The sequence below is a fragment of the Larimichthys crocea genome, chromosome XVIII, assembly GCF_000972845.2.
Source record: "Larimichthys crocea isolate SSNF chromosome XVIII, L_crocea_2.0, whole genome shotgun sequence".
Taxonomy (NCBI): domain Eukaryota; kingdom Metazoa; phylum Chordata; class Actinopteri; family Sciaenidae; genus Larimichthys; species Larimichthys crocea.
The window spans coordinates 1893782-1918122 of NC_040028.1; the positions used below are offsets into that span (position 1 = coordinate 1893782).

General features: G+C 43.4%; 1 long non-coding RNA gene and 6 other non-coding genes across 9 annotated transcripts; 5 read left to right on the forward strand and 2 right to left on the reverse strand.

The window, feature by feature from the left end:
• Positions 1 to 681: 681 nt before the first annotated feature.
• On the reverse strand, positions 682 to 9225 carry LOC113748221 (uncharacterized). Of its 3 annotated transcripts, none has more exons than XR_003464187.1 (5): positions 9073 to 9225; positions 2757 to 2944; positions 1780 to 1920; positions 1277 to 1680; positions 682 to 790 (listed from the first exon to the last, which is right to left on the reverse strand). It is a non-coding gene; the product is annotated as an uncharacterized LOC113748221 (long non-coding RNA). The 3 variants fall into 3 exon arrangements; XR_003464186.1 differs by having other exon boundaries at positions 9056 to 9225; XR_003464188.1 differs by having other exon boundaries at positions 1780 to 1982; positions 9056 to 9225.
• A 404-nt stretch (positions 9226 to 9629) lies between these two features.
• trnal-aag (transfer RNA leucine (anticodon AAG)) lies at positions 9630 to 9711 on the forward strand. Its single transcript has one exon. It is a non-coding gene; the product is annotated as a tRNA-Leu (tRNA).
• Positions 9712 to 9851: 140 nt separating this feature from the next.
• On the forward strand, positions 9852 to 9933 carry trnas-gcu (transfer RNA serine (anticodon GCU)). The gene has a single exon. It is a non-coding gene; the product is annotated as a tRNA-Ser (tRNA).
• A 1112-nt stretch (positions 9934 to 11045) lies between these two features.
• On the reverse strand, positions 11046 to 11118 carry trnaa-agc (transfer RNA alanine (anticodon AGC)). Its single transcript has one exon. It is a non-coding gene; the product is annotated as a tRNA-Ala (tRNA).
• A 124-nt stretch (positions 11119 to 11242) lies between these two features.
• trnam-cau (transfer RNA methionine (anticodon CAU)) lies at positions 11243 to 11314 on the forward strand. Its single transcript has one exon. It is a non-coding gene; the product is annotated as a tRNA-Met (tRNA).
• A 370-nt stretch (positions 11315 to 11684) lies between these two features.
• On the forward strand, positions 11685 to 11766 carry trnal-aag (transfer RNA leucine (anticodon AAG)). Its single transcript has one exon. It is a non-coding gene; the product is annotated as a tRNA-Leu (tRNA).
• Positions 11767 to 12032: 266 nt separating this feature from the next.
• Positions 12033 to 12114, forward strand: trnas-gcu (transfer RNA serine (anticodon GCU)). The gene has a single exon. It is a non-coding gene; the product is annotated as a tRNA-Ser (tRNA).
• The last annotated feature ends 12227 nt before the right edge of the window (positions 12115 to 24341 follow it).

Below are 24341 nucleotides of genomic sequence, written 5' to 3' on the forward strand. Positions count from 1 at the left end.
TATGGTTCTGATTCTGAGTCTTGTATCGCAGCGGTTAAAGCTCAGTGTTAACACCAGCTTCATCGTTCTGGTCATTATCCAGGATCAAACAGAGACACATTCGTTCATACATTGAGGGAACGTGACCCCTTGGTCACCTGCACATTTACGTTTGATGTGTAATGTGTGTGATAAGTGCTCCTTATCTAAATCTGAGGTTGGACTGTTCATGGTGACAAATAACAGATTGGACCTTTAACTAAGAAATAACTTTTAGATTTACTTTATTCAACTTTTATTTCACCTTATTAACCTACTTATATACTGGGTTATTAGCCTATATGTGTTTATGCATAATTATTATTGGTCATTAAATGCCATGATAATTTCTCAATCATCTGCACCCTCACAGTCACCATTATTTTGGTGAAAATTGTCAATTATGACAAAAATTGGCGGACCCCCTGCAGGACCTCTGTGGACTCCCAAAGGGTCATGGACCCCTGGTTTAATAGACAGATTAAAGTTTAATCTGTGTGATTTAAAATGACCCTGTGTACTTATTTGGTTGTCTTAACAACAGTTCAACTACATTTTATGATGCTTCAAACTGATTCACATGAACCAAATATCAGTGATTTGAAAGAAAATCTCACAATATATAGTGTCACTTCAGACGTCTGACATCAGTGCAGTTAAGTTTTAAAAGCAGAGTGACAAAGTCAGCTCAATGAACTGACATGATGTTTATTTCTGTGCTTCAGTTTACATCCTCGCTCAGGGGGGCTCAGGACACGGTGAACAGCAGCAGCTATGGCAGTGGGTGGGGAGATAAAAATATGATAAAGAATAGTTAGTAAGACAGATAAATAACCTTTGAATTAATAAATAAGTAATATATGATTCACAATAACATAAATGACGATATACAGTGAATGGTAGCCGCTCAGGAGGCAGAGAAAGACAAAAGTATGAAAGAACTGTGAGTAAGACAATCTGTGAATCGTACAGTTAATGAATATGTGATATATAATATGGATGCTTTGAAAATTCTGCCCTATTCTAAGTCACTTTATTTCTGAATCAGAAGCTCATACTTCACTTTTTTCGTCCACAGCTCCAGCGAGTGTGATTAGTAAGAGAGACAAATAATATTGAAATTAATATGCAATTCATATTATATTTAGTGATAAACTCATTCGTCCGGTGAGAGAAAAATTGGTTAGTAAGAGTTTTTGAATGATTGAATCAATCATATTCAATGTTGAATTTGTTTAGAAGCTCGTACTTCTTGTACCTTTTTTTTGTCCTTGTGAAGAAGACAGAGCTCCAGAAGATGTCGTCTGTTGAGTCAGAGGTTTGGTGTTTTTGTGTTTTTTAAAGCTGCATTAAGTCTAAAATGCTCCTTTGAGGAGCTTTCTTGGTGGTGAGAGTGGAAGTGGCTTTGTTTTATAGTTCTTTGCAGCTTTTTGCCATCTTCCTCCCTGTCTCTCTCACCATACATTTAAGTTGTTATCCTATCCTGCCCTGTACACGAGGGGTTGACAGCCCCGCCAGACGCAGAGGCTGTCTGGGGCTTTGTTTGCCCAGCCAGAGACAGAAGCTGCCCCACAGAGTTAAATAAGTTTGAAGTAAAAATAAATAAATGTTTGTAACTATTTACATAAGGAGATGATGGATGGTCCCAGTGCAAGATGCTACCTGAATCAGAAACAGAAACCGAGACAGGAAAGATCAAATGTAGAAATATTTACATGAAAAGAATATTTGAAATGTACGAGATGATATGCGTTAATGTACCTGGTTATCATCCTCAATCCGAGTCACTGTCATCGGACCAATGTGGCACCTTGGCAGCAGGCTCCTCCTCCTCGTCGCTGTCCTCCCTGCGCCTCCTTCCAGAGGAGCCGAGGACAGGAGTGAAGGGCACATCACGATCCCCTAGGTTAGAAGATGAAAGGCTGTCCTTGGCAGACTCCTCAAACAAACCAGCCATCATTTCACTATCAAGATCGTCGTAGTCAGAGAGAGAGAGCCAGAGGCAGGAGAGCAGGCAGAAGAGGAGACAGGACAGGAGGCAGAAGAAGCAGAAGGAGAACGGTCAGGAAAATAGTCATGATGAGCCAGAGGGAGATCAACAGGAAGACCAACATGATCTTCCTTCTGAGGGACAGCAGCAAGAATATCTTCATCGTCATATCTTCAAAACCATCATCGTCATCATCAAAAGGAGGATGAGGACGAAAAGGCGCAGGAGGGAAATGAGCAGAAGGATGAGGAAGAGGAGAAAGAAGAAAGGAAGGAGGGAAATAGTCTGGATCCAAAAGATAAGAATGAAGAGGCACTAGAGGGAAATCAGCAGGACGACCTACATGATCTCCACAAGCCAAAAGATCAGGAGGAGGATGAAGGAAAGCAGGAGATTTAGCAGGAGGATGAGGACGAGGAAGAAAATAAGGACCAGCATGACGACGAGGAAGAGCACGATGAAGGAGAGCAGGAAGAGGAAAATGGTCATCCTCAAAAGGATCAGGAAGAAGAAAAGGAGGACGACGAGGAACATGATCACCACCAGCCAAACGATCAGGAGGACAAAGGAAAGCAGGAAGATTAGCAAGAGGATGAGGACGAGGAAGAAAATAACGAGCAGCATGAGGGAAGCGAAGACGTTCAGCAAGAAGATCAGCGTGAACATGAGGGGCAAAGAAAGCAGCAGCATGGACAACAGGAAAAAGAAGTTGTTGTTGCCACTGCACCACAGGATCCAGTGGAAAAACCTGCTGGAGTGGAGGAGAGGGAGGTCTGCCATCTTCCACCCTTCCACCATCTCCGTTCCCGTCGCGAGGCACAGCTTCAGCCTCCCGAAGCTAAACAACCAGCCCGATGATGTCTTCCTCGCATTGAGGGAGGACTGGGTCGTCAGGAGGCATCTCAGGATCAGGATTCTGAGGGCAAAAGGGGCCACCTGAGGAAGAAGAGAAGGAGAACAAAAGTAAGATTCTGATGTGCTGCAGCAGATGCATTGCAATCACTTTAAGAGAAAACAACAATAAACGTGACACTTAAATGTAAAGAGAGCTAATCAGCAGACCACAGATTATGTTGACTGGAGTGCTGTGCAGATACTTGGACATTTTCTGTGGGCAATAACTGAACATGTTAAACTGTATCTGTATCTTCCCTCTAATGAGCAGCGTGTGGCATTAATAAGGCACCAAAGCGCTAAAGAGATGAAGCTGTATTCAGTCAGATTTAGTTATGACGTCCAGTACTTCTGTTTCTGCTCAGTGAAGGAAGAGCCAGTCAAGTAACTGCAGCATTCCTGTTTTAGCTCCTGAAAACATCTTAATAAAATATGGATATGTAACCCGGCCACTCCACCCAGGGACTCTGCGTTGTGTTGTGTTTGGGGGGTGTAGAGGAGGGACGAGTCGGACACGGTCGTTGTATTTGCGGCTCGGACCACGCCGTCGTTTATTTCACATTCAGTCAGTCACGGGGGCTGGCAACTCCTTATGCCCTTATCACAGGAAAATAAACATTTTACCTTACCCTGCGTCATATCTTTTAAACACAGTAAACAGGATAAACATGTGAAGAATGAATGAGATATGATATGTAGTGATGTGTGATGTGATGTGTACTTGTACCCCCTATTAAAACAGGTGCACTTGTTGTGTCCAGCTGCTCTTCTTGCTTTGGCTTTCTGCCACAACTTTCATCCTCTTTCTACTTTCTGCCGATCCTCCTCTGATTCCACAGCTCGCAACTCATAGGACAGTTTTTTGGGGGGACGCGGATTTCTCTGTGAGCTCCTCCTCGGAACACTGGGCGTGGGAGGCAGGTTGGTGCCCATGGCTGTAACATGTTTCTCCACTCCTTTGCTCACTTGTCCTGTTTCCACATCCACTTCCTCCATCCCTGTGTGTTCAATCTGTTCATCTGTGGTCTCAGGTAAACACTTCTCCACATTGTCCTCCATGTTGTCCACTTTCAAGTCCTCCACTGTGTCTGACTCATCTCCCTGTATTGTCACTTCACGGGCCTGCTCCACAATGTCCTCTGTGTCCTCCATCTCCATGTTCTCCTTTGTGTCTGGCTCAACCTCTCCTTCTGTCATCCCACCAGCCTGCTCTACTGGAAGAAACATGCACTGTGTAAGGAGACTGCGGTGGACCACTCTCTCTGTGTTTCCATTTTCTGAGCGCACTACATACACAGGAATGTTGGGCTGCTTCTTCACCACAATGTATGGCCAGGACTCCCACTTGTCTCCCAGTTTCTGTCGCCCCTCCACATGACACACTTTAACCAGAACTTGGTCACCTGGGTTAAAGACTTGACTCTTTGCTCTGTGATCATAGTATTTTTTCTGTTGTCCCTTGGCCTGGCGAGAGGCCTGATTAGCCTGGGCATAGGCCTGTGAGAGACAGTCATGCAGAGTCTAGACATACTCACTATATTCACATGGCTCATTGGTGGTCTGGAGCCCAAAGCTCAGGTCGACAGGGAGCCTGGGATGCCTGCCAAACATGAGGTAGTACGGTGTGTATCCAGTAGAGTTGTGGCGTGTGCAGTTGTAGGCGTGTGTCATTGCATCCACGCATGCCACCGTGGCTTCAGATGAGGCTCCAGGGTCCCCAGCATGTTCATGAGGGTGCGGTTAAACCTTTCAGTGGTTCTGTTGCCCTGCGGGTGATAGGGGGTTGTTTGGGTCTTGGTGATGCCAGTACACTTACACAGCTCCTTCACAACAGCACTTTCAAAATAGCGCCCTTGGTCTGCATGCAATTTCGCAGGGAACCCGAAATGAAAGAAAAAGTTTCACTACAGCACTCTGGCGACAGTGTTGGCCTTCTGGTCTTTAGTGGGGTATGCCTGTGCGTAGCGGCAGAAGTGGTCAGTGACGATGAGAACGTTTTCTATGCTGCCCTTTGACTTCTCCAGAGTCAGAAAGTCCACACATACGAGCTCCATGGGAGGGCTGCTGTGAATGCAGACAGGGGAGCTCTGACACTTGCAGTTGGGGTCTTTTTCAGGCAGCACCTCTCACACTAAGCCTTAATCTCCTGGAACATCCATGGCCAATGAAATCTCTCTCTTATCATCTGCACAGTCCTCTCAAAACCTAAGTGCCCTGAGTCATTGTGAAGAGCTGTCTTGACTGATTTAAGCAGCTTCTCTGGCAGTATTAGCTGCTCCACTACTCCCTTTTAGCAGTCTCTGATGCGCCGGTACATGATACCATCTCTTATTACGTCCACTCCTTTAAGAGGCATACCTGCCCACCACAACTGATCCTCTCACTGCAGCTTGGTTTCTGGTTCAGACTCCTGGGGCCGATAACAGGATCTTCCTTCTGCCCCACACGGATCTCCTGTTTCGTCATGGTAGGCAGTGACTCTACCCCCACGTCTCTGTAGGGCTCATCAAGTCTGGGGTGGTTCAGACTGGGGCTCCTCTGAGGCAAAGGTACTCTGGGCTGTGGGGTTTACTGGATCCTGTGTGGGCTGTCTTACACCACGCCTCGGCTCACTGGACCTCACCTGCTGAGGACACGTTTGCAGGACCTCGCTGACCTCCTGGTTGGACATACAGGAGAGGGCATCAGTGTTGGCAATGCTCTGGCCCCTCCTGTACTGGACATCGAAATCAAAAGCAGCCAGCCAAGACACCCACCGTTGGCCCGTAGCATCCAGCTTTGCAGAGGACATGACATACTTGAGAGGGTTATTATCTGTCAGGACTGAGAACCTACGCCCATAGAGGTGGTCATAGAATTTGTGTGTCACCGCCCATTTTAAAGCAAGGAATTCAAGTTTGTGTGCAGGGTACCTCGTCTCAGCTGGACTCAAACCCCTGCTGGCAAAGGCTATGACTCTCTCTGCACCACCCTGAACTTGAACCAAGACTGCGCCCAGCCCCTCCCCTGAGGCGTCCATCTGAAGGACAAAAGGCAGGCTGTAATCAGGATAGCCTAGCACAGGCGCGGTCGTCAGCCTTTCTTTCAGGATCTGGAAAGCCTCCTCACAATCAGCGGTCCCAAAAAGAGTAGGTCAGGTGCCGGGCTTTTCTTCCTGCCTCTCTTTTTCTTCCAGGGGGTCACCAGTAGTGAGGGAGCAGCTAGCATGGAGTATCCACTCACATACCACCTATAATAACCAGCCAACCCCAGGAACTGCAGCACCTCCTTGCGGTTCGTGGGTCTCACCCAGTCCTTAACCCTGCTGATCTTCTCTGTGTCTGTCTGGACTCCCTCAGCAGACAGCAAATGACCCAGATACTGCACTTCCTGCCTCATCAGCTGGCATTTGGAAGGTTTCAACTTCAAGCCATGCTCCTTAAGCCGATTGAACACCAGCTGCAACCTCTCCAGATGCTCATCAAAAGTTTTGGACAATATGATGAGGGCATTCTGTTGGCCTCAAACATTGGTGTGCTGAATGCTGTCTTGTGTTATGCTTGCCCACCTCCACCTGCCAATAACCCGACGTGAGGTCAAGTGTAGAGAAGAACTTTGCCTGCTCCAGAGCTTCCAGGGCCTCCTCTATTCTGGGAAGGGGGACGGCATCTCTCGTGCTGCAGGAGTTAATCTTACGATAGTCAATACAGAACCTTAAAGAGCCGTCTTTCTTAATCACAACTAATACCGGCGAAGCATATGGGCTCCTACTGGGCCTGATGACTCCTGCAGCCTCCATCTCAATCAACAACTTTCTCACATCTTGCCACTGTGACGGGGGAATCTTACGATAAGGGAGCCGAAAGGGCTTAGAATCAACCAGAGGGGTTTCGTGCTGCACTGTCTTTGTGTGACCATAATCCATGGGATGCTGGGAGAACACACCTACATTCCTCTCCACAAGATCTTTAAGGAGGGAGCGCTGGTGCTCATTCTCCACTGCTGCTTCACTCAGGTCCACTCTGCAACTTGCCACCACCTGGTCCAGACTCATGCACGTCTCGCTGTTCTCGCTCTTGCGACATTGGCTCTGCTTTTTGTCTGAAAAGTCCACCACGCTGTGCACCAGGGAAACTTTGGCCGGATGAGTGTGAGGCTTGATGGTAATAGCGTGCTGGAACAGGTTCATTACTCTGACAGGGGCACATCCTCTTTTTACATCAGCAAGGACTTTGGCAACTAAAAGGTCTTGGGGAAGCTGCAGGGAGGAGTCGCTTTCAATCATTACAGTGTAAGTCTTTCTCTGTGGACCAGACTTTATCTTGCACATTAAATCCATTTCCTTTCCTCCATGTGTATTTTACGACCAGGGTACACAGCAGGGTCCACTATGTCATCCACATCATTTTGTTCTGTGTTCCCAACCTCCAATAGAGACGTGTACCACTCTGGATGGCTCTGCTTCACCTGATGGAGAAACTGCTGGCCATAAGTTGCTTGGAGATGGATTCTGGAGGCACGGAGGACATTAGTTCCCACAAACAGGGGGACAGAGGAGCGATACTCTGAGTCAGTTACAACAAAAGCTGGCACATCCTTGAACTCTTTTCCCAACACATTCAAGTTTAATGCAGGACACCATGGTAAGTTACACTCTGACCGGCTGCACCTTCAATGGGAATTTTAGAGGGCTGAAGCTCTTGTTTCTGGAGGATGGGGTGGTTGCACCAGTATTTGTGTGTAATACTGGTTATCTGAGAGCCAGAGTCAATGAGCACTCTGCACTTCATTCCATTGACTTCCACCTCCCCCTCATTCCTGGGTCCCACTAAAGGGTGCTCTCTTTTCCATCACCAGTCTTTTTCACCTGCGGTGGGGGGTCTTGCTGCTTGGTGCCCATAGTCGCCCCGGTGACCATGGGCTCTAGCCGCTTAAAGGCCGAGCTGAAGGAGGTGTGATCATGTGATCTTGGGTTAGGGTTGATGGGCCCATGTCTGATTGGGATCTGGGAACACTGCTCTGCAAACCCATGCTATATGTCCTTGCTTCCCACACCGGTAGCATGTGACAATTTAGGTCTGGGTAGCGGGTACGGGGGGTGGTCGGACTCTTGGTGGGGGGGCAGGAGCAGAGACAGGAGCAGCGATTCTTGATTCGAGGTGAGTCAGCTTAACCATCTGCTCCTCTTGACAAAGGGCTAATTTCTTGACTAGTGCTCTTAGCTCTGACCACTCTGATGTATGTTCCCCTTTCTCTGCTTTCGCATTTAAAGTACACTCTGATGCAACCTTGACCTGTGCATAGGTCTTCTTTGACTTGTTTGATGACTGGAACTTTTTGGTTTCTTTTGCCAGATTTCTGAGCTCATCTTGCAGCTCCCGGAAGCTCAGAAGTCGAGGTTTCTTTGGAGCAATCCTCATGTACACCTCCTCATCATTTAGTCCTCGCAAGAACTGCCGGGTGACTTTACTGTCACGGTCAGGGAAAGGCTTGCCACCTCTTTTGATGTCTTCTACAGCTCGCAATGGTGCTATAGCATAAGAGCAGGCAGACTCCTCTGACCTCTGGCCACGGTCTCTACAAAACCTTGTAAGATGGGGGTCCATGGCCAAATACACATATAGGAAATTTAAAACTTGGGGAAAAAAAACATTAATAAAAGCAATGTTATGCAATGTAATGTAAAAGGGTAAATTTGTCCTTTAACACACTAACTGCCAGTGGATCCGCTGAGCAGTGATTCTCAAAGTGATCCCTGAAATGGTTTCAGTTCGGTTTCATAATGTGTTTTTACCATTAAGTCAAAGAAAGCATAAAGATCTACACACCAAACAGCTCCCTTTAAGGATATTTATTATGTGAAACATTTCAAAACATTACACACAATAAATATCCTAATGGGAGCTGTTTGGTGTGTGGATCTTCTTGCTTTCTGTGTGTGACCTCTACTTTTTTACTGCTTCACCATGAAATAACACAATATCAGAATGTATGTCTACCATTTTGGTCAAGCACAAACTTACCAGAATGGAAAACCCTAGGAAAAAATCTTATGAAATTGGGTTATTATTAATTATTCTGTGGTCCTCGATTTTTAAAAGTTTGAAAACCACAGCCACAGACGTCACTTCAAATTATGTGCCTAATCTCAAACTGACACTGCTCACCACTCACCAGCTCTATGTGAATACCTGCTGAGAGTGAATCGATGTTTGCAAGGAAGGTCTCCAGTCTTCTCCTTACTGGCCATACGAATGATCTTCTCAGCCAACTTAGGCATACCTTTTCAGAACACTCTGGCTGTATCACTGCAAAATCCTGAGCGACCTAAGGACAGGACCCCCCCTCCACACACACACACACACAAATATGTAAGGCACATGTAATATCCGTCCCAGGTAGCTATGAAATTCAATATGGATTCAATAAATAAACTTTTTAGGCTTACACTTTTTTGATTTTTTATATGTGCCATTTTGAATTTTAAATAAATATGGGGAAATTAATTATATGACTCTGGTAGGGAAAAGTCAGAAGAAAGAAGTTCACTGCAAAGTCAAGCAAGTACTTCACTTTGGATCTTGTGTTTGTCAAGTAAAATATATAAATTTTTAGTTCTTAAAAAAGCAGCTGGCAGTATGGTTCTCCTGTGTCTGCCCCCCTTGACTTAACTAATACTCCAGGTATCATCACAGCTCAGTCCTTGACGTGTCAAGCATGGACGCTGGAGGAAAACCTCAACTTTTCAGGTAGTGTGGCCGAGTGGTCTAAGGCGCTGGATTAAGGCTCCAGTCTCTCAGGAGGCGTGGGGTCAAATCCCACCACTGCCACTTGACAATGTTAGCTGTACGTCAATGTGATGGCCTCATATATGCTCAAAAGTACTGTGTGCTCCTCTCAGTCAACTCAAGTGTTGCATGTCTAGGCAGGATGCCATGCCGGGCCGTCACCATGGAAGCTTCACCTCACAGACGAGGTTGCCGAGTGGTTAAGGCGATGGACTGCTAGTCCATTGTGCTCTGCACGTGTGGGTTCGAATCCCATCCTTGTTGCTGATGCGTTCACTTTAAGCTGCCACATCAATGAGCTGCCTTGGTCTTGCTTGTCGTATAAGACCACGTGCAAGGAAACATCCCATCCCCAATGTTTGTGGAAGCGCATGACGCCAGTCTAAAGCAGAGTAACAACCATGGGCTGAACACAAGGTGCTCCTGGACAAGCATGGAGTAAAGGGAAACCCCATGCTTCTCAAGAAGGTAACCCGCACAACTAGATTTCGGAGGGCGTAAAACGACTGCCATTAATGGCCCTCGATGGATGGATGCCACCTTTGACTTTATTCCCATAGTTTAGAAAAAAAACAGAGGCTAACTCAGAGCGAAGTCTGGAAGTTGCTGTGTGCAACGTGTGAGTGGACGAGCGAGAAAGTTTAGGAAGGATTTTAAATTCTATTCTTGATTTTACAGGTAGCCAATGCAAAGAAGCCAAAATGGGACAAATATGATCTCTGCTCTTGGTTCTTGTCAGTACACATGCAGCACCATTCTGAATCAGATGCAAAGTCCTCGGAGACTTACTAGAGCCGCCTGATAACAAGGAGTTACAATAATCGAAACTAGAAGTAACAAATGCATGGACTACTTTTTCTACATCCACTTGAGACAGGATCTCATTTTGGACATGTCCATGACGAATCCTCCATGTACATGGTGTACATGGAGGATTCGTCATCAACATGTCCAAAATGAGATCGATCTGAAAAATAAGACTTAAACCATCGTAGTGTGGTTCCTTTAATGCCAATAAGATGTTCAAGTCTTTCTGTGTGCGTGTGTGTGTGTGTGTGTGTGTGTGTCTGTGTGTGTGACAGAATATACATCAAAGCATTTTGTAGAACCTTCCATACCTTTGTTACATCGTCATTCTAGAACCTTGTCAGAACCTTATATTACAGGCTGCAGTGAGTGAACACACAGTGAGACACAGCTTCAGTAGTGAATTGTAGTTGGACTGGGCACTTTAGAAAGAAACAGCATCTCAGACATTAAGACAGGATTATTTTCAAGGAGATGAGTATATGCTGTAAAAAGGTTCAACAGCAGATGGACAAGATTCAACAGCAAGAAGGTAAGTATCACATAGCTAGTGTGCGCGCACATCATTGTGGAGAATGCGGGCATCGATCCCGCTACCTCTCGCATGCTAAGCGAGCGCCCTACCATTTGAGCTAATTCCCCCCGTCTCAACCTCGCTATCGCATGGCGACAAGCATTGTGGGACAAGTACAAACTAAAAGGAAAGCCAGTGCCGCTCGTTTTGATGCGCCGGCTGCTGTTCTTCAACCCAATACCAGAACACATGAGCAGAGTGGCGCAGCGGAAGCGTGCTGGGCCCATAACCCAGAGGTTGATGGATGGAAACCATCCTCTGCTATTTCTAGGTGCTCTTCATCACTGTCATCTTCTCTGAAGAGCTACTCTCCGCTGTTGTGTCTTTGGCCCATGAATGACTCTTCTTAGAAGAGCTAGTCTGTGCCAGTGACTTTCAGACCTGCATTGATGATTCTTTGAGGGATTAGGGAAAAGTCAGAAGAAAGAAGTTCACTGCAAAGTCAAGCAAGTACTTCACTTTGGATCTTGTGTTTGTCAAGTAAAATATATAATTTTTTAGTTCTTAAAAAAGCAGCTGGCAGTATGGTTCTCCTGCGTCTGCCCCCCTTGACTTAACTAATACTCCAGGTATCATCACAGCTCAGTCCTTGACGTGTCAAGCATGGACGCTGGAGGAAAACCTCAACTTTTCAGGTAGTGTGGCCGAGTGGTCTAAGGCGCTCGATTAAGGCTCCAGTCTTTCAGGAGGTGTGGGTTCAAATCCCACCACTGCCACTTGACAATGTTAGCTATACGTCAATGTGATGGCCTCATATATGCTCAAAAGTACTGTGTGCTCCTCTCAGTCAACTCAAGTGTTGCATGTAGGGATTTTGTCTGGCAAAGCACGTGAAACTGTTGTCTCACTGCCTCAGTTAGAGAGCGGGGCAGTGCCTTCCCCACTTTGCAACATCATAATTTGAAGTTTCACTTTTCTCTCATATTTTGAGCGCTAGGCAGGATGCCACGCCGGGCCGTCACCATGGAAGCTTCGCCTCACAGACGAGGTGGCCGAGTGGTTAAGGCGATGGACTGCTAATCCATTGTGCTCTGCACGCGTGGGTTCGAATCCCACCCTCGTCGCTGATGCGTTTGCTTTAAGCTGCCACATCAATAAGCTGCCTTGGTCTTGCATGTCATATAAGACCACGTGCAAGGAAACGTCCCATCCCCAACGTTCGTGGAAGCCCATGATGCCAGTCTAAAGCAGAGTAACAACCATGGGCTGAACACAAGGTGCTCCTGGACAAGCATGGAGTAAAGGGAAACCCCATGCTTCTCAAGAAGGTAACCCGCACAACTAGATTTCGGAGGGTGTCAAACGACTGCCATTAATGGCCCTCGATGGGTGGATGCCACCTTTGACTTTATTCCCATAGTTTAGAAAAAAACAGAGGCTAACTCAGAGCGAAGTCTGGAAGTTGCTGTGTGCAACGTGTGAGTGGACGAGCAAGAAAGTTTAGGAAGGATTTTAAATTCTATTCTTGATTTTACAGGTAGCCAATGCAAAGAAGCCAAAATGGGACAAATATGATCTCTGCTCTTGGTTCTTGTCAGTACACATGCAGCACCATTCTGAATCAGATGTAAAGTCCTCGGAGACTTACTAGAGCCGCCTGATAACAAGGAGTTACAATAATCGAAACTAGAAGTAACAAATGCATGGACTACTTTTTCTACATCCACTTGAGACAGGATCTCATTTTGGACATGTTGATGACGAATCCTCCATGTACATGGTGTACATGGAGGATTCGTCATCAACATGTCCAAAATGAGATCGATCTGAAAAATAAGACTTAAACCATCGTAGTGTGGTTCCTTTAATGCCAATAAGATGTTCAAGTCTTTCTGTGTGCGTGTGTGTGTGTGTGTGTGTGTGTCTGTGTGTGTGACAGAATATACATCAAAGCATTTTGTAGAACCTTCCATACCTTTGTTACATCGTCATTCTAGAACCTTGTCAGAACCTTATATTACAGGCTGCAGTGAGTGAACACACAGTGAGACACAGCTTCAGTAGTGAATTGTAGTTGGACTGGGCACTTTAGAAAGAAACAGCATCTCAGACATTAAGACAGGATTATTTTCAAGGAGATGAGTATATGCTGTAAAAAGGTTCAACAGCAGATGGACAAGATTCAACAGCAAGAGGCATATATTTTGACCCGCCGCTCTCGCGATCATTTTCCCTCTGACAACCCGTCTTGGTAAGTAGCGTATTACTCTGTAATTGAACGTATGTACATGTCCATATATATATACATATAGCTGGCTTTAATGCCGCGACAAGAAATTTTACCACAATTTTATGTGGTGTATACCAATGAACTTAATATGTACAATTAACGATGATGCGCTAGCAACACCATCGCACCCATAGACATATATACATAGACGCCGCATTGAGCGCTGAATCGTACGTCGTCGCGCCGCCATATTGGATCGGGCAGATCTGCCCGTAAACTAATACAAGGAAATGGACTGAACTTCATAAAGCGCCTTTCTACAAAGTTCTTTAAGTTAATGTCTCTTATACACCCATTCACACACACACTAATATATCTGGGAAACAAACAGGCACCAAAAACAACGTATGTAACTTTTAAAGTGATGATTATAAATGTTTACTCCTTATGTGTGTGTGAGTGTTTACAGCTACTAATGTGTGTAACACTGTTACTGTGATGATAAATACTGAAATGTAGATGTGACATGAGGGTTTCTGAATAAAGAGCACTAACGTGTACATTACACGTGAACATATATACATACATATAGTATACACACACACACACACACACACATATATATATACACGCACACATACATGTGTACTATATGTATGTATATATGTTGTATATATGTTCACGTGTAATGTACACCTTAGTGCTCTTTAATCAGAAAACCCTGATGTGCTAGCAAATAACATTAGCATGTTAGCATTAGCATGTTAACATTAGCATGTTAGAGGTGACGCGATAGCATTTATCATTAGCCTGTTAATATTAGCATGTTACCATTAATATGTTAACGCTGATGCGCTAGCAATTAACATTAGCATGTTAGCACTAGCATGTTACCATTAACATGTTAGCACTGATGCGGTGACGCGCTAGCAATTAGCATGTATTTAATTCCTAATGGCTAATGGTAATTAGCATTAGCATGTTAACATTAGCATGTTAACATTAGCATGTATTTCATTCTTAGTGGTTAATGCTAATTAGCATTAGCATGTTAACATTAGCCTTTTAGCAATTAGCATGTATTTAATTCCTAGTGGTTAATGTTAATTAGCATAAATTTTAGAATTACTAACGCGCTAGCTGCTCTGCTATCTCTGTGTGTCATTTTAGACAGATAAGTTCCAATTAAGTACCAAAACTGCTAAGATGACCGCCGCTGATGCACTAGCAATTAACAGTAGCATGTTAGCATTAGCATGTATTTAATTCTTAGTGGCTAATGATAATTAGCATGTTAACATTAGCATGTTAGCAATTAGCATTTATTTAATTCCTAGTGGCTAATGTTAATTAGCATTCATTTTAGCATTGGTCGCTAATGTTAGCAAATAGCATTTCTTTACAGCTAGCGCTAATGCGCTAGCTGCTCTGCTATCTCTGTGTCTCATTTTAGACAGACAAGTTCCAATTAAGTGCCAAAACTGCTAAGATGGCCGCCGCTCGGCTTCTCCCCCCTCTCCTCCTTCAGGCAGGCTTGAGGTTGCCAAGCAACCAGGACCTAATCAGCTCTTTCAGGCACACTCAATAATAAAATTGTAAACAATGGCTGTGATATGTCTGTGTTCATTTTGTGTGATTTTTTTTTAAAGGTGTGCTTCCGATGTTCTCGCAAACTCCTGAAACAAGTTGAGTCACGCTTGAAACAGGTTAGTGTCTCACCCTGCCAGCACGCCCCAAGTACAGTTGTGTTCATTAATAAATTATCAGCTATATGTTCATGCAGCATTTCAATTTAACGCATAGACCAATTGACTCTGTAAAATGATAGTGTAGTGAAAGTTTCAGTGTTATGTCTAATGTATTCAGTGCTGATATCAGGAATAGTGCCAGTGCTGTGTGATCGTATCTGGTGGAGGAGAAGCTCGGGGTCACTGAAGATGATGTTTGATAACAGAGAGAGGCAGCTGAACACTTGTAAGTACAAGCTGTGGCAAAGTCTTAGCAGATTCAATCATATGGCAGCAAAGCTTCTTAGCCTACATATATTGACTAATTCACTGGATAAAAAATTGAACATTGAAAATATACTGTAAACAATAGTGTGGATGAGATTTATTTGTGAGATTAAGGATTGATTGATTGAATTAACTAGAAACATTCTAAAGAATTTGTGAGTGTGCCTGACTCGGCCCCATCGCCCCCTACATAATTACTGACACTGCCCTCAAATACCTCAAATAGTCATTTTTAACATGTTTATGTTAAAAGAGGAACTATATTTTATAGTAACAACTGTAATATGAGTGATTGTTTAACAATGTTGGTGTGATATGGAGTGAATGATGACCAACATGGTTGGTCTGGTTAAAGAAAATGTCCCTGTGTGTTTGCTTGGCCACAGCCTGAAACTATTTAACTTAGTAAAAGTTTATTGTTAACTTGAGGAGTAACCAGTATGTGCGGTTTTTCACTTTTTTCATTAAGTGCAAATCCCTGTTTTTTTTACATCATGTGTCAGAGGTTGGCCTAGATTTTGTGTAAACCTTTTTATCTTTGTCATACGGTTTTAAAATTTCTTCTGCAATGCCTGTTCGGTCCACGTCTTGTTCAGGTAGGCGTGTGATGTCGTCTGGTTTTGTCTCTGCTTCGTCTTGTTTGCGTTCAGTCATCATGTTTGGTGCTTGTAGGAAGACTGGGTTGTCAACTTGTTGCCGTGTGAACCAAATTGATATTTTGTGAATAAGGTTAGTGACATGTTGATGGGTGCACGGTCCATGTTTGGTACCACTGTGGTGGTGTTGTGGGTGTGTGTGTGTGTGTGGGTGTGTGTGTGTGTGTGGTGTGTGAGCCATTTGATGTGTTTTCATCATCACCTTCGTAAATAAGTGATGTGGTCTTGCATGGACGCGTGACCTGTGAACATGTATTAGAGATATTTGCATGTGTGTTTGTCATGTCCTCATTTCTCACAACGTTATGAGAATGCAATTTAAGTTGTTAAGTGTTATTTGGGTGGATTACGTTATTTTTAACTATTCACAACTTTATAACTGAACTCTATAACTCAACTTTTCTTTTAATATTTTCCTGCCGTGTCCTCGCCTTCGTGCAAGACGGTAGCTGTTCTTATGCTCATTCGATTGGTTGATGACGTGGACTCCATTCCTTCTGCGGAGAGGATGGTGACCCCGACTCATCTATTCAGATGATGGCGAGGGCTCCATCTCTTCTGACGGAGAGGGTGGTGACCCCGACATCTTCTCTTCGGATGAAGATGAGAGCTCTGCTCTCTGACGGAGAGGATGGTGACCCCGACTTCATCCCTTCGGATGAAGACGAGGGATCCACCTCTTCTGACGAAGACGAAGACGTCCCTGTTTCAGGCTCTTCAGACGAAGGCGAAGACTCCCTCTCCATTCGGCTTCAGATGAGGACGATGCCTTCTCAGGTTCTGTTCTTCTCATGAAGGCGAAGGCTCCTCGGCCTTCAGCCTTCAATGATGACAGAGCCTTTTTTGGCATCAGTTCCTCAGATGAAGACGATGGCCACATCACTGTCTCTCTGGGTGCTGATGAGGTCGATGAAGGGCGATGATGTTGGGAGTGTGAAATCATCGCCTGAGTCCTCAAGCAGCATCGAGGATCCACCTCCTCCTCTTCTGTACTAAGCGTTTCCAGTAAGAGGAGCAGGGAGGACAGTGATGAGAACTGGACCCCCGGTCCAAGGCCAGGGAAACCTGGAAGGAGTAATCTTCTTCGTCTGACTGGATGGTGGAAGACATCCAGTCAGATGATGAGAGATCTTCTGAAGAAGAGTCCCTGAACAGAGGAGGACAGCTCAGTCGACATGGATGGCTAACGAGACCGATGACAATCATGATGATGAGGATCGTCAGATGAAACTTCTGCTCTTGTGACTGCACGTCACCTGAGGAAGAAGTTTAAAGATGGCAACAACCTCATCATCATGGATTGTTTTTGAGCCGAGTGTAGACAATGCCTGTTGATGAAGAAGACATGACTGTTATCATGAGACGAACGTGACGAACCTAACGAATAGGATGTCCTCAGTGGATAACGAAGGTGCTGACATTCCCCCCTCCTCTGACATCGAGAAGATGGAGAACAAGATAAAGATGTAGTTGATTAATGTAATGTTATGTAGCAAAATGTAAAGTAATGTAATATTATGTAATGTAAGAAAATGTAATATGTAATGTAGTAGTAAAAGTAATGTAGTATAATGTAATGGTAATGTAGTACAAATGTAGATAATGTAATGTAGTAAAATGTAAGATAATGTAATGTAATGTGGTAAAATGTAAATGTAGTCAATTAAGTCCGAATACTGTCAAATGTAATGTAATGTAAACTAGTAATCTAGCGTATATGTTCTAATGTAGTAAAATGGTAATATAGAGTTGTAATATAATGTGTAAAATGTAATCTGTATGTACGATAACTGGTCCTAGTAACTCTTCATACTAATGTCGTAGATAGTAGTAAAACTGTAATGTAACCTGTACTATAATGTCGTACCACTGTATGTAATGTAATATATGTGCTGGAGTACCCTGTCCTCTACTGTCCTGTACGTCCCTGTATCGTCCTGTCATCCTGTAGTCACCTGTAATCTCCGTGTAATGTTCATAGTCAGTCACTGTACCTGTTGACGTCACATGTCCTGTCTCTCCTGGTCCTGCAGTCACCTGTAATAGTCGGTCCTGTCCTGTCGTCCCTGTCTAGTAAGCCGTCTGTAATGTCTCATCCTGTACTGACTCTACTGTAGTAAATGGTCATGTCCTGTACTCTCCTGATGTCGTCCACCTGTCCTAGTACTGTAATATAAGGCACTGTAGTCAATGTAATCCTGTCCTGTCGTCACACATGGTATCTCCCTGTCCTGGTCCGTCTGTCCGTGTCCTGTCCTACAATCCTGTATACTGTCGTCACTGTACCTGTACTGTCTGTCCTCTGTAGTACCCTGTAATACTCAGGTGTCACGTCATGTCCTGTCATCGAATGTCGTCCACCTGTCCTATCCTTAATGTCGTCCCCTGTCCTGTCTCATGTACTCTCCTCGTCCCCGGGCACCCGGTAGCAGTCGCTTTTGTTTGTCCTGACTGTGTACCTGCCTACTCAGTCACTGTCCGTCTTCTGGCCTGCAGTCGCCCCTGACATAATGGTCAGACCTGTAATGTATGGTCCTCTCTGTCAGTCCCCTGTATGAATGTCTCATGTCTGTGTCGGTCCGAGTGCCACCGGTCTGAAGAAGACATGCCGAACATGTAGATCGACGTGAGCGAGCGATCCGACGTCGACATGGATGCTACGAGACCGATGACAATCAGTATGAGGAGTCGCAGATGAAACTTCTGCTTCTTGTTACTGCACCCACCTGAGGAAGTTTAAGATGGCAACAACCTCATCATCATGGATTGTTTTGAGGCCGAGTAGACCATCCTGTCGATGAAGAAGACCTGACTGAATCACTGAGGACGAACGTGACGAACCTAACGAATGGATGTCCTCAGTGATAACGAAGGCTGCATTCCTCCCCCTCCTCGCATCGAGAAGATGGAGAACAAGATAAAATTAGTTGATTAATGTAATGTTGTATGTAGCAAAATGTAAATTAATGTAATATTATGTAATGTAGGAAAATGTAACAATGTAGTAGTAAAATGTAATAAATGTAATGTAATGTAGTAAATGTAATGTAATGAATGTGGTAAAATGTAAGGGGATTAATGTAATGTGTAAAATTATGTAATGTAATGAGTAATGTGTAAGTAATGTAATGTAAAATGTAATATAATGTAAGTAATGTAGTAAAATGTAATGTAAGAATGTAACTTGAAAACAAAAACTTCCTCTCCAAGATCGCTACCTTATCGTGGTGGAGAAGTTTGCGTGTTCCTGTGACCCTGGGACCTGTGTTGTTGTTGGAGTCATCCTGGTCGGTGTTACCCAAAGCAGAGAGCGATTCTCATACAAATTTAGATTTTTGCTTCATTCAGATTACAGGAACAAAACCAGAAGCATCACCAACCAGAAGAAGAGGACAGTCCAGAGGAACTCGGCTGTGCAGATGAAGCTGTCACTACGTTCTTCCCTGTGGCAGCATGTTGTGAAGCTCTCAGAACAATAGACGCTCAAAAAGAAAAAAAAAAAAAAACACACAACGCACTGACACTTCATGTTGACACGAGGGGACTCTATTTACAGTTTGCCTCGAAGTCCTACACACTAGTCCCTACCATGCGTATCGGTTCGTTGTTACCAAGTGGGGAGTTAAATTCATAAATGAACATTTTAATTTATGTAACTGATCCACTGTTCTGTGAGATACTTTACCCTCAGTGATGTTGAGTTAACACAAAGCTTCTTAAAACTAAATCCGCTGGATGTGTCACAATATTGTTTTGGATAAAATGCCTCCAAACAGATTCTCCACTAAAGAGCTTAAAATTATATGGATAACTTTGTAAACCCTGAACAAATTTATGACATCAGTCCATATTCCAGAGTTGTATGTTGGAGAAATCGAATAACATGTACACAACTCACCTACAGTTTTAAAACACCTTGATGGTACAAGTGTAAACAGAAGCTGTTGGAAGTTTGAAAACTTGAACTGAATGAGGTCAAATAAGGTCAAATTAAGTAATAAGGAAACAAATAATGGGTTAACAAACTGTAGTTCTGCAGCAGTGGAAGTAAATTAAACCTTGAAATGTGTTTTGCAAACTATTCCTAAACAACGTTGAGTACTGACAAACCCGTCTGTAGATAAAGCAGTGTGTAACAAACAGTTCTGGAGCATTTATTGGACAATATCACACGCAAGAAACAATATGTGCCTATAAACAGCAAGAAAAGGGCTGTTACACAAGGAAGCCAGACAGACCCATAATCTTACCGTTTTTCCCCAGAGTCAGAAACTAATGAACATCTTAGGAGAGGTCGATATGGGATCAAATAGCGATCACCATAGACATCTAGAAATGTAGGCAAAACTAAGCAAGTAAACTAAGTCAGAGTGGAGGGGGCCCTTTCCAAACTTTGTCTGAAGTGAGGTCCAGAGTCCCAAGCCCTCGTCTCTTACACCATCAAAAAGACAGAAAGTGGAAGAAACTGACAGGAAGAGGTCTGGCAGGCTGAAAACCACTACAGAAGCAGAAGACAGGTTTCTTTGAAACAACAGCTTAACACTTGCGAAGTAAGGAAGTGTCTGATTCACCTTCGAGCTGCAGGTTTGACAGCTCGACCAGCAGTAATAAAGTTGTTGCTAAAATAGAGAAAAACTCATCTTAGCTATGAATCACTGACGTGGCCTTGTGGGCCGAATACAACATGTGAAATGTTCAGTTCATCATGAGCTCAGTTTGCACCTTGCTCCATTTGACTTGAGGTGAACATGATGAAATGGCCATCAGATTTTTTTTCATTTAGACTTGAACCCCACAAAATCATATTCCCCTCCTTTAAATTGAACAAATAAACTGGAGAAACCATCGTCACAAATCACTACAACTCTGAAGTTTAGGATGACTGGCGGCAATGAAGCCTAAAGTTTTGGGAGGGTCAGACACAGATTATGGTTTTATGGAGAGGCTGACTGAAGCAGCGGACGGTGTCCCACAGCCAGATCAACACAGGAACAGATCTCAGAGCAGGATTGTAAAAGTCGGTGACAAAAACAAAATATCAGAATGAACCGTAGAACTACTTTTTTTTTAATGCAACCTCAAGGAACGTAGGAAATCTTAAAATATTTGAATATTATATATATATATATATATATATATATATATATATATATATTTTTGAAAAGTGTATCCATTTTGAATTCAGGCTACAGGGGAAATTTTTCAGATATTTATTCTAATACATTTCACACTTTTTTCATGTTGTCATGACCTTTTAACTCCTTCCTATAAACGATTTCTTCTTTCAGCTCGGATCCTTTTTTATTTTTATTTTCTATTTAGCATCAGCCCGGGACCGCCTCTCACACAGCTCATATAAGACCACGTGCAAGGAAAGTCCCATCCCCACGTTCGTGGAAGCCCATGATGCCCGTCTAAAGCAGAGTAACAACCATGGGCTGAAACAAGGTGCTCCTGGACAAGCATGGAGTAAAGGGAAACCCCATGCTTCTCAAGAAGGTAACCCCACAACTAGATTTCGGAGGGTGTCAAACGACTGCCATTAATGGCCCTCGATGGGTGGATGCCACCTTTGACTTTATTCCCATAGTTTAGAAAAAAAACAGAGGCTAACTCAGAGCGAAGTCTGGAAGTTGCTGTGTGCAACGTGTGAGTGGCGAGCAAGAAAGTTTAGGAAGGATTTTAATTCATTCTTGATTTTACAGGTAGCCAATGCAAAGAAGCCACAATGGGACAAATATGATCTCTGCTCTTGGTTCTTGTCAGTACACATGCAGCACCATTCTGAATCAGATGTAAAGTCCTCGGAGACTTACTAGACGCCGCCTGATAACAAGGAGTTACAATAATCGAAACTAGAAGTAACAAATGCATGGACTACTTTTTCTTACATCCACTTGAGACAGGATCTCATTTTGGACATGTTGATACGAATCCTCTGTACACTGTGTACATGGAGGATTCGTCATCACATGTCCAAATGGATCGATCTGAAAAATAAGACTTAAAACCATCGTAGTGTGGTTCCTTTAATGCCAATAGATGTCAAGTCTTTCTGTGTGCGTGTGTGTGTGTGTGTGTGTGTGTCTGTGTGGTGACAGAATATACATCAAAGCTTTTGTGAACCTTCCATACCTTTGTACATCGTCATTCTAGAACCTTGTCAGAACCTTATATTACAGGCTGCAGTGAGTGAACCCACAGTGAGACACAGCTTCAGTAGTGAATTGTAGTTGGACTGGGCACTTTAGAAAGAAAACAGCATCTCAGACATTAAGACAGGATTTTTTCAAGGAGATGAGTATATGCTGTAAAAAGGTTCAACAGCAGATGGACAAGATTCAACAGCAAGAGGCATTATCTTTGACCCGCCGCTCTCGCGATCATTTTCCCTCTGACAACCCGTCTTGGTAAGTAGCGATTACTCTGCTAATTGAACGTATGTAACATGTCCATATATATTACATAAGCTGGCTTTAATGCCGCGACAAGAAATTTTACCACCAATTTTATGTGGTGTATACCAATGAACTTAATATGTACAATAACGATGATGCGCTAGCAACACCATCGCACCATAGAACTATATACATAGACCCGCATTGAGGCGCTGGAATCGTACGTCGTCGCGCCGCCATATTGGATCGGGCAGATCTGCCCGCTAAACTAATACAAGGAATGGACTGAACTTCATAAAGCGCCTTTCTACAAAGTTCTTTAAGTTAAGTCTCTTATACACCATTCACACACACACTAATATATCTGGGAAACAAACAGGCACCAAAAAACACGTTGTAACTTTTAAAGTGATGATTATAAATGTTTACTCCTTATGTGTGTGTGAGTGTTTACAGCTCCTACATGTGTGTAACACTGTTACTGTGATGATAAAATACTGAAATGTAGATGTGACATGAGGGTTTCTGATAAAGAGCACTAACGTGTACATTACACGTGAACATATCTACATACTATAGATACACACCACACCACACACACATATATATTACCGCACACATACATGTGTACTATATGTATGTATATATGTTGTATAATGTTCACGTGTAATGTACACCTTAGTGTCTCTTTTAATCAGAAAACCCTGATGTGCTAGCAATAACCTTAGCATGTTAGCATTAGCATGTTAACATTAGCATGTTAGAGGTGACGCGATAGCATTTATCATAGCCTGTTAATATTAGCATGTTACCATTAATATGTTAACGCTGATGCGCTAGCAATTAACATTAGCATGTTAGCACTAGCATGTTACCATTAACATGTTAGCACTGATGCGGTGCCCACGCGCTAGCAATTGCATGTAATTTAATTTCCTAATGGCTAATGGTAATTCGCATTAGCATGTTAACATTAGCATGTTAACATTAGCATGTATTTCATTCTTAGGGTTAATGCTAATTAGCATTGCATGTTAGCATTAGCCTTTTAGCAATTAGCATGTATTTAATTCCTAGTGGTTTATGTTAATTGCGCATAAATTTTAGAATTATAACGCACTAGCTGCTCTGCTATCTCTGTGTGTCTTTTAGACAGATAAGTTCCACTTAAGTACCAAAACTGCTAAGATGACCGCCGCTGATGCATAGCAATTAACAGTAGCATGTTGCATTAGCATGTATTTAATTCTTAGTGGCTAATGATAATTAGCATGTTAACCATTAGCATGTAGCAATTAGCATTTATTTAATTCCTAGTGGCCTAATGTTAATTAGCATTCATTTTAGCATTGGTCGCTAATGTTAGCAAATAGCATTTCTTTACAGCTAGCGCTAATGCGCAGCTGCTCTGCTATCTCTGTGTCTCATTTTAGACAGACAACGTTCCAATAAGTGCCAAAACTGCTAAGATGGCCGCCGCTCGGCTTCTCCCCCCTCTCCTCCTTCAGGCAGGCTTGAGGTTGCCAAGGCAACCAGGACCTAATCAGCTCTTTCCGGCACACTCAATAATAAAATTGTAAACAATGGCTGTGATATGTCTGTGTTCATTTTGTGTGATTTTTTTTTTAAAGGTGTGCTTCCGATGTTCTCGCAAACTCCTGAAACAAGTTGAGTCACGCTTGAAACAGGTTAGTGTCTCACCCTGCCGCCCGCCCCAAGTACAGTTGTGTTCATTAATAAAATATCACGCTATAGTTCATGCCGCATTTCATTTAACGCATAGACCAATTGACTCTGTAAAATGATAGTGTAGTGAAATTTCAGTGTTATGTCTAATGTATTCAGTGCTGATATATGTATGTGCCAGTGCGTGTGATCGTATCTGGTGGAGGAGAAGCTCGGGGTCACTGAAGATGATGTTTGATAACAGAGCAGAGGCAGCTGAACACTTGTAAGTACAAGCTGTGGCAAGTCTTAGCAGATTCAATCATATGCAGCAAAGCTTCTTAGCCTACATATATTGACTAATTCACTGGATAAAAAATTGAACAT